Source organism: Schistocerca cancellata, unplaced genomic scaffold (assembly GCF_023864275.1).
Source record: "Schistocerca cancellata isolate TAMUIC-IGC-003103 unplaced genomic scaffold, iqSchCanc2.1 HiC_scaffold_1148, whole genome shotgun sequence".
NCBI classification, from domain to species: Eukaryota; Metazoa; Arthropoda; class Insecta; order Orthoptera; family Acrididae; genus Schistocerca; species Schistocerca cancellata.
The window spans coordinates 1,848,503-1,864,794 of NW_026047147.1; positions in this window are offsets into that span (position 1 = coordinate 1,848,503).

The following is a 16,292-nucleotide window of genomic DNA, read 5'->3' on the forward strand; positions in this document are numbered from 1 at the left end:
TCTACAAGTTGGGATGCCAGTAATTTGTACAAAGATGATTTTTCTTATGGCGCGAACTTCTCACGAAATTTCAGTCACCAACTTTCTCCTCTGAATATAAACATATGTGTATGATGCAGCTGTTTTCAAAAACCACAGAAATACACTAGGAAAAAGTAAAGAAAGTTACAAAAGTAAAATATATTTAATACACATGAAGAGAAAGAAACAGATAATTCTCAGGAGACGGACGTAGCTGTTCTACATAATAACAAATGTGACACACCATTCATGTCTTACATTCTCTGCTGTGTAAGAGGCTGTAGACAGAATGTAGAGCAATGACGGTTATTATCTTATCCCTAGGAGACGATAAAGGAATTTGCCAAATTATTGCCGGCCGTTTTGGCCGACCGGTTCTAGGCGCTTAAGTCTGGAACCGCGCGACCGCTACGGTCGCCGGTTCGAATCCTGCCTCGGGCAAGGATGTGTGTGATGTCTTTAAATTAGTTAGGTTTAAGTAGTTCTAAGTTTTAGGGGACTGATGACCTCAGATGTTAAGTCCCATAATGCTCAGAGTTATTTAAACCATTTTTGAGCCAAATTATTAACATCACAACTTGTGGAAACATCATTCGAAATAGGTCGGCAATCTACAGGGTGGGGCAGCCACCGACCCCTTGTCTGGTAGCCCAGTAGTAATCAGTTGTTTCTGAAAACGACGATGGAGGTATTTCTTGTGAACTGGAATTTTTTTTTCAGATTTAACATGGACGGAATGTCGAGAACGTATGACACAATAACGTCATCGTCAGGAACTTAGTTGCACGTTGTAACGGAGTTTGAGGCCCAGAGCAGTTTTCGTGGCACATCATCAACTTTTCATCACTTTAATTGTTAGGTATGTCATGCCGTCGACCTACAAACTAGTGATCTGAGGATAAATGTCGTTACGATGAGACTTGATGAAGAACTTAGCCTCCAAGATAGTTCAGCAGCTTATTTGGTGGGGCAAATGAAAGTGGTCCACAGAACGGAGTTCCAGGGTAAAAAGAAACACAGCAGGGGAAAGGAAATACAGCACTAACCAGACTGTGGCAGATACCACGAGTGACCACCGTCCACCTCTTGGCACTTGTGGGTCCTGGTCATTCAGTTGCTGAAAGTGGACCGAAGCTGGACCTCTTGAATTGCTTCAGTATCATCCCAAACGCTGTGCTGCAGTCATTGAAGGCTATGAGGGTTGTTGGGACACACCCTACACTTGAGGGCTCCCCACACAAAATGACTGCACAGTGACAGGTCAGGTGAAATGGCTGACTTCCGCTAACAACTCTTTCACACGTGACTCCTAGGATTGGATGGCTGTATGGGCAGCTGCTCCATCCTGTTGAAACTAACTGTAGATGTTTACCTCCTACGTTAGTGGTGCCTGAAATGATTTCAAAATGTTGGCAATGTAACGCCCCGAAGTGAGACCCTGATGAAAGCAGATGGGGCAATCACGTGGCGTGCAGACACTGCACACCCAACCCCATCGTTGTGATAGTGCAGCTGTGTTTTGTGGAAATTGTGCGGATTCTCTGCTGCCCAGAACCTGTGATTCTGTGAGTTGACAACCACTTCGTCAGACATAAAGAACGGATCCATGTCCAAGCCATTCATTGTTATCTCATCCAGTCACAAAACTGGAGGCACTAAGGAACGAGTGCTGGTTATCATGCGCGACGAACAGATACTCAGTAAGGATGCATGTGCCGAGACAGGTAGAATATTCGTCAGCATGATCGATGTGTCATTCCAGTCTCTTGCAACAGACGGCGGATTAATGTGGTAGAACATTAAAGTATTTTCTGGTGCATTACAATCACATTTCCAGGTGTCCGGGCATGTTTCAGAATGTTTTTGATACTGTCTGACGCCATTTTTGGACTACGCTTAGCGTGGCGTTTCTTGCTGGCACTTTGACACTATTAAAGATCTCGACAAACAACTGACCACACCATTCCACTGCCTTTTTTGTCACGTAACTTTCCACAACGGACACCAGCTGCTCTTCTGTGAGCACCGTCGCCTCCTTTGCACTGCTCCCCTCGCACTGACACAGCTCGCACTGCGCTCTTAACTGGTCTGGATCACATGGCCGGCATATACGTCACAGGGTGTTGTTATGTGCACACGTTCACGTCCAATCGTATCCATTCGTCCGCGCCATTTTTATTTGTCCCTGCCTGTATATTACTGGGTTTGCTCGCATTTCACGTATGATGCCCAGACTGGAATGGAATGACGTAAACTCGCGGCTTGAGGATGAAGTGAGATGGAACAGCTGGAAGTGACAGAGAGATGGACGTACTGAGACTGCAGTTTTATATCGATTTCTTCCCCCAGGTTCCAGTTCTGGAGGTCGCCCCGTATTACTGTGTCTGCCCCCACCCCATGCCACAGATTTGTTACTTGCCGTGCTTTCCCCATTATGTGAGGCATTATTGACAATATTCGTTGCAAGAGTCTGATATGAAAGATAACTTTAAAGGTGAGAGTGAATATTATTAGTTTTTTTTTAATTTTACTATCAGATCAAGGGCAGTACAGCTATTGGATAAAGTAAATGAAACAAATTTCACCTCTGTTTACTTAATGAATGGAAATAACTTGCGTCCTCATGCGTTACCTTTTGTGTGACAGTATCGTGGTGCTGTTTTCCAACAGGACAATGCTCGCCCACATGTTGCACGTGTCCCTCTGAACGGGCAGTGTCGTGTTGAAGTATTCCCTGACCCTGACAGAATGTGTGTGGGGCAGCCTTGGACGCCGGCTTCGTCCCAGTGTCAGTATCAGCAGCTGTGCACCTGCTGGCCCCAGGTGGGTACAGAGCGACTCCATGACACCCATCCCAGCAGAGGCGGTGGAACGTCACACTGATAACTGGCCTAATATGCCCACATCCCTGTAAATTTGACACGATCTTGCAACTACGGAAGTTACACCGATTATCTCCCTCTACCGCTGAAGTTTCAATTCGTTTTCTCCTCCCCTTCTCGACATTTAATGTTTTTTTGTCAGGTAGTGTATTTTATTATAATTGTCATTATTAAAAATGCAGGCTTCTGTGGCACACTAAAAGTGAGCACAGATACGGCGTAATGCTAATGGCAAGAAATGTATCCAGGGCTGTGGAAGGGGCTAGAGACAGTAGTAAGGTACGACCTTTAGAACTGCAACCTGGGGGATGTAATCGATATAAATTTGTTGTGGGAAAGACAAGGAATAGTTAAGGTAATAGCGCAAGTTATCGCCTTATTTATTTAACTATCCAGAAACTGGGCATGGTGTATTTTAAAGTACTAATTAGACGTTAAGTCTTAGATATAATTGATTTGCATATTCAGGAAAAATTAGTAAGGTTAGCGACATGTGGTGACATCTACAACTACATCTACATCTATACTGCAGAAGCCGGCTTGCGCTGTGTGGCGGAGGGTATTTTGCGCAACGCTGTCACCTCCCCCTTTTCTGTTCCAGCCGTGTATTGTTCGCAGGAAGAGCGACCACTAATTACCCTCCTTCTGTGCTAAGATCTCTCTACTTTTATCTTCGTGGTCTTTTCGCGAGATGTATGTAGGAGGAAACAGTACGTTGGCTTCCAGCGAGTCACACTCTGGTGTCTCCCTCACCCGAAAACTGTTTTGTGTGCTGTTCCACTTCAAATCACTCCATAAGCATAGCTCCTAGATATATTACGGAAATAACTGCTTCCGGTGATTGTTTCGCGCTCATGTCGTCATACGATAAACAGTCTTTCTGTTTACGTATTGCCAGTACACTACATTCGTTTATGTTGAGCGTCAGCTGCCATTCCCTGCAACAGGCGTCGATCCTCGCCAGGTCTTTCAGCATTTCGCAGTAATTGTTTGATTAGCGACTTCTCTGTATACAACAGCATCATCCTTGGAAATCTCATGGAAATTCTGACGTCATCTACTAGGTCATTTATGTGAAAAAAAAGTTATTTAGCACTCTTTTGGACCACACTCGAAATTGCTTTAACGTCTGACGAATTCTCTGTGTTTAGAGTGTCATGTTGTGTTCTGTTTGCTACAAACTCTTCAGTCCAGACACACAGTTGGTCTGATAGTCTGTCCGAACGTAAAGCGTGGTTATAATTACAGTGCAATTACTCGTAGAGGTCCAGTGTGGTCTGTAATTACCGTATGGTCACGAAAGTTGGTGGACATTCTAATGCCTTAACACAGAAATGATTTACGCTGGCAAAAAAAAGGTAGTTCTAGTTTTGGCCATCAGGTGTAGCTCTGGTGCTGTGAATGCTAGAAAGAAGTATAGAAGTTTTTCTTTTATTTTCTTTAGGCCCAGCAGCATAATGAATGTCTGATGACGACATGATTATTAGAGCAGATGCACCGAATAGCTGCTTATAATGAGTAATCTTTATTTACGATAGACTGTTTCGGCTCTGTCGCATTTTCAAGTGCGTCTAGATTAACGTGACGTCCATATTGCGTCGTTAGTGAACTGTCTTAACTGCAACAGTTTGAATAAGATAATAAATGATGTCAACATGTTGAAAATAAAATGTTAATAGAGATGACAGTGGTTTGACATTTCCAATCTTACGCTTACATATTAGCCTCATACAAACAATGTAAATCTGATTTGCACCGGGTGGGCAAAATCGGAATCCCGGAGGCAGCGTTAAGCAGATCTTTCATGGGTTCAACGACTTGAGTTGTTGTCCCATCTTGCATGAAAAGAGTGGTTTCCGCATTAATGCATTAGCATATCTACAAAATTTCGCTGCCGTGGAATAATTACAGCCAGTACTCGCCTCCATGAGCAGATGCACGTCAATTATAATACCCTGGGATATTAATTTCTACTGACACACACTGTGCAGAACTGTGGTGCTGGAGGCAAGTGTGAAGTTTACAGGTTGTAATAAAACTCGCGAAATTACTCATTTTCGGCAATTTCGGCACAAATCGTCAAACCAAAACGTCAAGAAAAGCTGTTACGATGTTTGTTATTGTAATATATACTCTGAAACCATAAAAATTAAGTGACATGCATTACAAATTCATTCTATTATATCAAAAAATAGTCGACCCACTATATTCATGCAGTACCCAAATGGCGAAAAATGCAAACATTTATAGAACTTGCACGTGTATGTAACTTCATATGGTAATGATTATATATAACAAAAAAAATCATATTGGCAAGAAAGAACAAAATTAAATATTTCACTTGTAATGCTGTATTATTGTGTTACATACTGTGGTGTTGCGTCACAAGTGGCATGTGTTCTTCCAGCAGCACAACGCTCGATCACTCACTGAACATGTCACACAGCTCCAACCTTCCGCTGGTTATTCAGTTTCCTGGACAATGTACAAAACATAGAGTGGACACCACAAGCAAACGTAACCCAAAACAAGCCTTATCGTCTATTGAGGGACCCTTATGGTGCAGGATGAAACAAAGCCCATTCTGTTTGCTCCTCCACTACGTCGCTGGAACGTGTGCTTCCAGCAAGACACCGCGACTGTACTCACTGCTTTCCACGCTCTGCTCTCACAAGTGTTCATTACTACGGCTGGCGGTGACATACCCGACCAAGACTGAGTACCGTGCTGTGCGAAATCACAACCTGAACTTGCACCAGGCTAATGTTGAAATGATACAGTAGTGTGCTGTATACATGCTGTCGGTTCTGCTGAAGATTCTGCAACACGTTTACTTTCAGCAAGACGACGCGCTTTTACTAACGTACTGCGTGAAACTGATTCTCCCTCCCACAAATTCCTAAGATTTTATGGCACAGAGATAAAAGATCAGTCTTTGGAATCAAATAGTCAGCACCTCTTAACATAAAATGTATACGTACTGGTTGTTGATGAGATGGCAGGAAACTTACTGAGTGTATCTGTAACCGACAGTCACATGTCGTGGTTGTTGAGGTAAAACGGAAGTCAGTAGGAGCATGCAGCCAGCCCTCTCGCCGTTGGTACATTGTCAGCTTTACCTCATCTCCCATACTCTGTTGCAGTGATACAGCCGACGTAATGCTCATTGTGCCCCACCCTGAAGACATGCAAGACCACTTTAATATATCATGCTGTGCGGAAACGTAAGGTCAAACGAAGCTTGGTGTTTATTAAGGAGAGGCTGAATTGTGGAGAACATAAGAAGCGTTAGCCTGTACTGACCCTGCCACACTGATATCTACCAGCACGACAATGCGCCTCACTCATAGGTCCAGTCGTGCTGAAGTATCTCAGCAAACCTGGTTGTGACATCTAAGAGCTAATCCAGGTAGCGTGTCTTGTTCAGTTGTAGCCACAGGTAACCCATGAGGCTTGTTCAGGGCACCCAGAAGAGAGCAAGGTACACCAAACCAGTTCCAACTCCATTCCTACAAAACCAGCTGATTAAATCTTTGAACAGGACGACACCCATCTGCTCAGTTATTGTGTTTCACAGATCTGCTCTCCAAGGAGTTCACCTGACCCAGACATACTGATATATTGGCGTTTCATGCTGGACAGAATCATAAGCCAAAATAACCAGTGGTGTTTGGTCGGGAATCACAGAATTCGCAAGGTACAACAAGCCTGGTCTGCTGCCTTTTGGACAACTTTACTGGGATGTGTTGTTTCAGCAGGACAGCGCTTACTGACTAACCTTTTGAATCACACAGCCGCTCTAATGAAGATGTTCCTCATATCCTGTGTTACTGGTTAAAGGATCAGTTTCTAAATATCCTTTGTGGCCAACTGTAACTTAAAGTAACCCATTTCGTCCTGTGAGGGAACTCTAAACTATGGTGGATTCTTCCAAGCTGTACTACTGTGCTACTTTTGGGGGTGATCTTTCAACAGGACAAGACATTTATACACTTTCACTACTCTCCAATACGTACCACAGTTCCCTCGAAAGTAACAAATCAGATACACTCTCAGTCTCGTGGCTTGGGGAACTTAAACATGAAACGATCCTCCTGTGTCTGAGAATTTACTGAACTCTGCAGGTGTTCAGAGTGTTGTCCTGTCTCTGCTGGGTGAGTAGGAGACGATGTTCCACAAGAACACCGCCCTTTCCGTCGCTTTCTGCGATAAGTGGCACAAATTGTTCTAATGTCCATCAGCTCCACTGGCAATGACGTGCAAGCCTTATTTTTGAGTATCATGTTTTAGAGGAATCATTAAGCAAACAATCACTGATGATTGATCCATGAATAATACAGCATGGTCAATGGTACTTGGTAACAACCTTAACGAATGTATCTACTGTTTGTTTGCCATATTTAGCGAGTGTGTGTGACAGAATAGATACCATTGTACGCACATTAATCTCTCTTACTTCGTTCTCGAGATTCCTACTTGAGACGTGCAATAGTTTCCACGTAAATGTAGCACATTTTGCCTCGAATTCCTTTTCTGTAAATTTACCTAATTGAATTTCACGCCAGCCGCTGTGGCCGAGCTATTCTAGCCGCTTCAGTCCCGAACTGCGGTGCTGCTACGGTCGCAGATTCTAATCCTGTCTCGGGCATGGATGTTTATGATCTCCTTAAGTTGGTTAGGTTTAAATAGTTCTCAGTCTAGGGGACTGATGACCTCAGATGTTGTCCCATAGTGCTGAGAGCCACTTGAACCGTTTTTTTTTTTTTTTTTTTTTGAGAATTTCACGAAAACAACTTCGCCCTTCTGCCAAACACTGCGGTTTGAATTCCACAACCACCTCTGTTGCTTCTGCGTATGCTCAGTCCTAGCACTCCTTCTGATTTTGCTCCATACCCGCTGTCATGCCGACTTGACCAGGTCTCCAGGTGCTGCAGCAGAAGTCTACATCTACATCTACATTTACATGGCTACTCTGCAAGTCCCATGTAAGTGCCTGTCAGAGGGTTCATAGAACCACCTTCACAATTCTCTGTTATTTCAACCAAGTATAGCGCGTGGAAAATACAACGCTTATATATTTCCGTGCGACCTCTGATTTCCCTTATTTTATTATAGTGATCGTTTCTTCATATGTAGCTCGGCGTACACTCCTTGAACATCCACATTCAGGTTCAGGTTCTTCCTGGCGTTCAAAATCAGCATATCTATACACTGAAACGTCGTGCATTTCTGTATCATTCCCATTACATTTCTGAATTGTTACGTTATACACTGAAGAGCCAAAGAAACTGCTACACAGGCGTAATATCATGTAGGGCCCCCGTGAGCTCACAGAAGTGCCGCAACACGACTGATGTCTGAATGAGTTCTGGGGGAAATAACACCATGAATCCTGCAGGGCTGTCCATAAATCTGTGAGAGTACGAGCGGCTGGAGATCTCTTCTGAACAGCACGTTGCAAGGCACACCACATATGCTCAATAATGTTCGTGAGATTTTTGGGCCAGCGGAGGTGTTTAAACTCAGAATAGTGTTCCTGGAGTCACTCTGTAGCAATTGTGAACGTGTGGGGTGTCGCATTGTCCTGCTGGAATTGTCCATATCCGTCGGAATGCACAATGGACATGAATGAGGTGATCAGACAGGATTCTTATGTACGTGTCACCTGTCAGAGTCGAATCTAGACGTATCAGGGGTCCCATATCAGCCAAAAACGGCACACACCCAACACCACTACAGAGCCTCCACCAGCATGAACAGTCCCCTGCTGACATGCAGAGTCCTCGGATTCGTGAGGTTTCCTCTATACCCGTACACGTCCATCCGCTCGATACAACTCTTACCTTTCATTTTCTTTAGTTGATAATACTAAGTTTATGACACTAGTTAAGTCATTAGATGCGAGGTATTCTTCGGCTTCCTGGAGGACCCTGACAAAAAGACTTAAATTAAGAACGTTTTTAGCAACATACTGGCTGAAACAAAGTATCAGTACAATGAAAAACCAGACAATGTGGGATATTTCACTTTTTTATTCACTTGATAGCTAGTTTCGACCCAGGACCCATTTTCTTCCTTTTACGATTGGCCACCCGCTCGGGATAGATGCGTTGCTTATAGCGACTATGAGACAATAGAGCGACTGCTGTTAGGTACGTAGGTTGTTCTTGAACGTTAGCCAGATTATCTGAAAAACAATTAGAACCAGAGGCAATTCTGGCCGGCACGCATGAGAGGAAACAGGCATCACATCTGGATAAATAGGTAGGACATCTTGGCCACCAATCGGCTTAATGGCAGTAACAGGAGAAGGTCGTTAAGAGGTCATCGGAAAGGGTGACTTAAATGGAACAGACAAATTTAGAGGCGTCTCAGTTTTTCTTTTGTTAATCATTACACCAGAAATCCCAACGACTCCCCCACGCCTGTATGCTTCTGGAAGATGCTTGGACACACACCAGCTATTTCAACTTCCTTTTTCGCACCATCGATCCCACCAGTAGAGCAGGAGTTAGCACTACGGTATATAACAACCAACAGACTCACTTCACGGGGCGCTGTGTGAGGAGTAGATGTACCCAACTCCTCTCTGTTCTGAGACTTGTATTGCACTGCGGACACAGCTAGTTTGCCAATAACAGTTTCACGACCCTGCAACGAAGTTCAAACTGAAAAGTCAGGAGCAGGTAGATGTGCATTCATCTGTTGCTCCATTCCACCTGGCCAAGACACGGCAACAATCTCGTGGGCAGTAGAAACGAGATCACCTAATGCCAATTTCGACGCTGTTCCAAGGAGGACTTCAACACAAATATCCCCCACTAGCATATTATATCAGAGGTGGCCACTTTAGCTGATGAGAAAGAACGTCGCTACTTCCTCATTATACGTTGTATGAATGCGGTACTCACAAAACTGTAGATGGGAAGGAGTGTTGTTCTTTACTACCATCTCCACTGAACGGATCCTACTGTAACTCTGTGAAGGATATTGAGTGGACTAGCGTTCACATCGTATACCCCTCACATCACTCTAAGAGACCAAAGTAAACTGTTGTAACACACAAGGACACGAAAACGCTGAGAGGAAGCTGTCCAGGTATGCACATTCTGTGGTGAGGCAGTAAACCGGCGACCCTCCCACCTGGTGCTCGATGCAGAACTACCCTTGGCCCACGGCTGCAGAAATATCATAGAAGAATCTATACCTTATGACGTCGTATTTGCAAATCAGATTCCTCTGGTCAATGTGTTGCATTGGAACTGTTCACGAATTTCTGAGTGACTATTTACGCTACTTGTCTATAGAATGCGTCAGAGGAATGCGTTGGCAACAAATTTCTCTGAACATTATTCGACAGTAGTCATTCATTTGATGTTCACAGGGGGCGTTGATAGAAAATACCAGCTCTGGAAAACGAGACAAGTCAGTTCCCAGGTTTGAAGGTGTGGAGTACAGTAGAGGGATACAGTTCCCATGTTTGGTCAGTAAGTAGCTACAGAAGTATCCTTCTGTTGTACACTTTTCTTGTATGATTTGTACTTGCAGTTTTCACGTTTCTTTACAGTCGAGGCGTAGTTCTGTGTATTTTAAAAACATGGTTCAAATGGCTCTGAGCGCTATGGGACTTAACATCTGTGGTCATCAGTCCCCTAGAACTTAGAACTGCTTAAACCTAACTAACCTAAGGACATCACTTACAACCATGCCCGAGGCAGGATTCGAACCTGCGACCGTAGCGGTCACGCGGCTCCAGACTGAAGCGCCTAGAACCTCACGGCCACACCGGAAGGCTCTGTGTATTTTAGTGAGTTAGTAATTTGGACAGCATATTTCCATGAGACAGTAGTTATGAGGATGAAGAGTGGTTGTTTGTCTTATACAATTGCCTGGCTTTTGGAATGGCTAGATTCAAGGTGTGTCTGGTTAGCATGGTTGAGGTATGATGGTCAACACATTGGAGGACATGGACAGGATGTCTGAACCTGGCCGCTCCTAATGTTTCCATAAACAGTACATCTTCTTGTCAATAAGAGTGGGGTTCACTTGGAACTTCTCCTTCATTGACTATGTTCTGCAACTTATCCACTACCTCAATAAGAACAAATTTGTCGTCTTTGCAGCTCTTAACCTTCTGACTATGTGTGTGTGTGAGTGTGTGTATGTACAGGGGCAGGGACTAGCGTCTGTACCACTAGTATAGACATCACTAAAGACAACACTACCACCTGTTACTGCTCCCACCCAGCGCAATGTATTAATTTTCATCGCTACAGTAGTCATTGCATTATCACACAATGGGTAAATAGTTCTTTATTTGTTTCTTTGTCACTGTGTTGTGTTTCTATCGAACTGCAGATGGTACACCGCTTTACTGTCTGCTGTTCTCATCTGAGAGTGTGTGCTTGTGTTTAGTTTTTGGGGCGAACGTGGAACGCCACACTCACGTTCAGGAGAAAGTGGAACAGGAAGTACGAGCTAGTCGCACAGAGAAAGAAATGAAAAAAATGTGAAGCTTCAGTCACAAACAAACACAGGAATAAATGCCAGTGTCCTACCAACTATTTAATTGACACTCAAATACTTATGTAACGATATGGCGCATAAAATCTTGTCCACCAGCGTAAATTCACTTGCTTTTCTTCAAGACCAGACCATGATTTCCACATGTCGTCAACCATATGTCCGCAACCCCTTGCACTCGTGCTTAGACTAAACATATTCCCCAACAGGTGAGACATGTTATTTGACAATCGATTGTCCGGTATTGGCGGATAAATGCAATACTGCAGTTCCTGCGCCGTTCATAAATACGATGGAATGCGTCCGTATTTGCATGCATGACCGAAAGAACATTACAGTGTACTTCTGAAGAACACAGGTAGAGCAGTATAGTACTGGCCCACGAAAAGCTCTCGTGCGAAGCAAATATATTGACCAATATTTTAGTCACACTCTTTAGTTTGTTTACGTCCGTAGGACATGTTTGAGTTGTGGTCTGAGGGAAAGTCTGTATAGTTCTTTGTCATCAGCAGGACTGGAAATTATGAACAATGTGTCGCAAATTTATTCTAGATTCTTTATAGGTATATTGTGTGAAACCCTTGTCGGCACAGACAGTATGTAAGCGAGAACATTTCGTATCTTAAAATTAGATGCGTCTGTGGATGAATTTTCGCATCAGAAATGAGCGATTTGTGTTCAACGTAGTTGAGTAGCATCTGAAATTTTAGAATCAGGGAAACAACTCTTGACAACGTCCTCCAGCTGATTTACTACAATCAAAAGAAGACTGTTCTGCCACGAATCCTGTCAAGTAATCATTGGATGATTGAACAGTGGAAACACGCTGTATGGAGTGACGAATCAAGGTACAGAATGTTGCGATCCGATGGCAGGGTGTGGGCATGGCGTATGCCCGGTGAACGTCATAGGCCGGCGTGTGTAGTGCCAACAGTAAATTTCCGTGGCAGCAGTGTTATGGTGCGGTCGTGTTTTCCATGAATGGGGCTTGCACGTCTTCTTCTTTTGCCTGGAACTATCATAGCACAGGCCTACATTAATCTTTTAAGCACCTTCTTGCTTCCCAATGTTGAAGAGCAATTCGCGGATGGTGATCGCATCTTTCAACACGATCGAACACCTGTTCATAATGCACGGCCTTTGGCGGAGTGTTTGGACTAAAAAATCATCCCTGTAACGGACAGGCCTGCACAGATCCCTGACCTAACTCATATAGAACACCTTTGGCATGTTTTGGAGCCCGACTTCGTGCCAGGCCTCACCGACCAACATCGGTACCTGTCCTCAGTGCAGCACTCCGTGAAGAATGGGCTGCCATTGCCCAAGAAACGTTCCAGCACCTGATTGAACGTATGCCTCCGAGAGATGTCATCAAGGCTAAGGAAGGGCTAATACCAGCATTCCCGATGGAGGGTGCCACGAAGTTGTGAATCATTTTCAGCGAGGTGTTCAGATAGATTCTTAATGGAAAAAATAAAAGGTATTCATATGATGTGGGCTATAAACTGAAAGTAATAGCGTATGCAGAAGAACTTGGAAACAGAGCAGCTGAGTGGCATTTTGGCCGTCCACCAATAGAAATGGTGGCTCCATCTTGGTGTGGGTTGTCTTCCATGGAACAGACTGGGTCCTCTGGCCCAGCTGAATCAATCGATGGCTAGAGATGGTTATGCTCGGGTATTTGGTGAGCATTTGCAGCCATTCATGGACTTTATCTTCCCAAACAACAATGCGTCATGTCACCAGAACACAATTGTTCGCTACGGATTTGAAGAACAGTCTGGACAGTTAGAGCGCACGATTTGGCCACCCGCACAGCCCGACAGGCGTCCCGCCCAACATTTATGGGACGAAATCACTTCGTGCACAAAATCCTGTACTGGGAACACTTTCACAGTTACGGGCGGTTACAGAGACACCATGGCTCAGTAGTTCTGCAGGGGCTTCCTACGTCCTGTTGAGTCCCGCCACGTCGACTCGTCGGACTACGCCAGGCAAGAGGAGGTCCGGCACGACGTTAGGAGGTGCCCCATGACTCTTGTCACGTCAGTGTATTACTGTTACTAATGGTAGGTGGGAACCAACTGTTTAGCTGATTTACTTTCCGCTGGGCGACATTCCCTACATCTACACGTAATAATTACGGAGTAAGGCAGTGCATGGCGTAGGGAAAATCGTGTCTGTAATATTTATTTCCTTCCATACACCATTCACGTAAAAATGACTGTCCGTAAGCCACCATACGCAGACTAACCTCTCTCATCTTTTCCTCATTCTACCAACGCGAGATACACAGTGAGGTGGGATACCTCATTATACCGTGTGGGACCTCCTTTTGCCCAGTATAGTACAGCATGGCCTCAACAAGTCATTGGAAGTCCCCTCCAGAAATACTGAGCCCTGCTGCCACTAACAGCCTTCCATAATTGCAAAAGTGTTGACAGTGCAGGATTTTGTGTATTAACTGACATCCCTATTATGTTCCATATGTGTACCACGGGTGGCAAGAGCATTCTCTCGAATTGTACAGAACGTTCTTCAAACCAATCGGAACAGTTGTGACCTGGTGACATGGTGCATTGTCGTCCATACAAATTATGTCGTTGTTTGGGAACATGAAGTCCATGACTGGCTGCAAGTGGTGTCCAGGTAGCGAAACATAACCATTTCCAGTAAATCGTCGGTTGAGTTGGACCAGAGGACCCAGTCCATTCTACCTAAAGACATCCCACACTATTATGGAGCCATCACCAGCTTGTGAAGTGCCTTGTTCACAAAGTGGATCCAGGGCTTAGTGGGGTCTTTAACGCTGGTATCAGCTCTTACCGACTGAATCAGGACTCTCCTAACCAGGTCACGGTCTTTCAGTCATCTGCGGTCCCACCGATACAGTCACGAGCCCAGGAGAGGCCTGCAGGCGATGTTGTGCTGTCAGCCATAAGCGGATATTACGAAAGGCTCTACAGGGAGGCAATCGAATTCGCTAAACACCCTAATAATTTCAATCGAAAGGAGGAGGGGGTGAAATGAAACGGTATATGGATGCCGGTGTTAAAGAAGATGTGTACCACCGGTCCACTACTGGGTGATGGCAACGGCGATCGACGGCGACGGACAACAGCCCATTGCACAGACGTTTTCAAAACACGTGACGTCACGCCGCGGTGCGGGAGCGCGTGGACATGGAATTTAGCGGCAGTCAGTAGCGAGCCAGTGGGTGAGTTGGACCTTCCATTGAGCTACGGACCCTCTTGATGATGCCTCCTGCAGTCGGAGACGAAACGTTGGGAATTGACACAGAATTCATCAACCGACCACGGCGTATCAGCCCGGATAATTATAATGGACAGTCTGGATGATTGACTGATCTGGCCTTGCAACACTAACCAAAATGGCCTTCCTGTGCTGGTACTTTGAACGGCTGAAAGCAAGGGGAAACTACAGCTGTCATTTTTCCTGGGGGCATGCAGCTCTACTTTATGGTTAAATGATGATGGAGTTCTGTTGGGTAAAATATTCCAGAGGTAAAATAGTCCCCCATTTGGATCTCCAGGTGGTGTTACTCAGGAGGATGTTGTTATCAGGAGAAAGAAAACTGGCGTTCTATGGATCGGAGCGTGGCCAAGACAGATACAAAGTCCATGCCTACCACAGAAGTAGAAGTTTATATGCCAACTAGCTCCGCAGATGACGAACAGGTTTGATGAAATGTATGATGAGATAAAATAAATTTTTCAGATAATGAAGGGCGAAGAAAATTTAATAGTCTTGGGTGACTCGAACTCGATAGTAGGAAAAGGAAAGGAAGGAAAGGTAGTAGGTGAATATGGATTGGGGCTAAGAAATGAAAGAGGAAGCCATCTGGTAGAATTTTGCACAGAGCACAACTTAATCATAGCTAACACTTGGTTTAAGAATCATGATAGAAGGTTGTATACATGGAAGACCCCTGGAGATACTAAAAGGTATCAGATAGATTATATAATGGTAAGACAGAGATTCAGGAATCAGATTTTAAATTGTAAGACATTTCTAGGGGCAGATGTTGACTCTGACCACAATCTATTGGTTATGAACTGTAAATTAAAACTGAAGAAACTGAAAAAAGGTGGGAAATTTTGGAGATGGGACCTGAATAAGCTGAAAGAACCAGAGGTTGTAGAGAGCTTCATGGAGGGCATTAGGGAATGTTTGACAAGTATGGGGGCAAGAAATACAGTAGAAGAAGAATGGGGAGCTTTGAGAGAAGAAATAGTGAAATTAGCAGTGGATCAAGTAGGTAATAAGACGAGGGCTAATAGAAATTCTTGGGTGACAGAAGAGATATTGAATTTAATTGATGAAAGGAGAAAACATAAAAATGCAGTAAATGCAGCAGACAAAACGGAATACAAACGTCTCAAAAATGAGATCCACAGGAAGTGCAAAATGGCTGATCAGGGATGGCTAGAGGACAAATGTAAGGATGTAGAGGCGCCTATCACTAGGAGTAAGATAGATACTGCCTACAGTAAAAATTAAAGAGACCTTTGAAGAAAAGAGAACCACTTGCATGAATAGTAAGAGCGCAGATGGAAACCCAGTTCTAAGCAAAGAAGTGTAAGCAGAAAGGTGGAAGGCGTATATAGGGGATATATGCAAGTGCGATGTTCTTGAGGACAATATTATAGAAATGGAAGAGAATGTAGATGAAGATGAAATAGGAGATATGATACTGCGTGAAGAGTTTGACAGAGCACTGAAACACCTAAGTCGAAACAAGGCCCTGGGAGTAGACAACATTCCATTAGAACTACTGACTGCCTTGGGAGACCCAGGCCTAACAAAACTCTACTATCTAGTGAGCAAGATGTCTGAGACAGACTT